This window comes from Suncus etruscus, chromosome 9 (genome assembly GCF_024139225.1).
Source record: "Suncus etruscus isolate mSunEtr1 chromosome 9, mSunEtr1.pri.cur, whole genome shotgun sequence".
Lineage (NCBI taxonomy): Eukaryota > Metazoa > Chordata > Mammalia > Eulipotyphla > Soricidae > Suncus > Suncus etruscus.
In genome coordinates this window covers 41,962,794-41,963,805 of record NC_064856.1, presented here as the reverse complement: position 1 = coordinate 41,963,805, position 1,012 = coordinate 41,962,794, and positions in this window count along the sequence as shown.

Here is a 1,012-nt window from a genome sequence, read left to right as displayed (position 1 = left end):
GGAATCGAACTGCAGTCCGTCCAAGGCTAGCGCAGGAAAGGCAGGCACCTTACCTCTAGTGCCACCGCCCGGCCCCATATAGTGAATTTATTAAAAATCTATTTCTAGAGGCTTCTGAAGAAGCAATAAATGATATAATATGAAGAAAAACCCAATACAGCACACAGGAATTTATTTTTTTAAAGTAGCCATTTAGGGGCTAGTACAGGGTTAAGGCATTTGACTTTCATGCAGCTAACCTCACACACATTCTGGCAATATATGGTCCCCAAATCACCATCAGGGATGATCCCTGAGCACAGAGCTGGGAGCAAGTCCCTGTCACAGTGCTGGGAGTAGCCAACCCCCTGTACCTCAGGTGTGGGGGAAAAAAAGTTGAAAATGGTCATTTTGAAAGAGGGTATGGAGTTAATCTCTTTCTGTGGGTCAGCCAGCCTGATGATTGCTCTTTTTTTTTAATAACAATAACAATATTTTAAGAAAATAATTACATCTTAGCATCATAAACACTAAGTTTTAACCAATAAATTACCAGAAAGAAGTGTGGGTATCCCTTCCCCCAACTTATTTATCACACCTGAATGATCAGAACTGCCCACACCTGGAATGGGCAGGTAAAGAAGTCTGTTTGGGGAGAGAAAGGGATTAAGAAGGAGAGTTAGACAAGGAAGTGGGGCAGAAACAAGAATCAACTTCGAGATTCAACAGAGATTCAGTATCAGCAATTCAGCATCAGCAGTAGCATCAGCAAAGCGAGTCAGTCAGCAAGAAAGCCTGGAGAAGCAGTTGAAAGGGAGACAGAGGCAGAGAGCCAGAGAAGAAGCAGAGAAGTGGCTGCTTGGAAAAGGCTAACATAGAAGCCATGTGAGGAAATGTAAATGTCAGGATAGGACTGTGAAATCCAGCTGGCTGACTCCTGGAACTTCATCTGACTGTTTTGTGAATTTCTGTACGTCACGCTGCAACCTTCAGACACGCCAGGCCACAGGGGCCGAGAAAGGTCTTATCATCC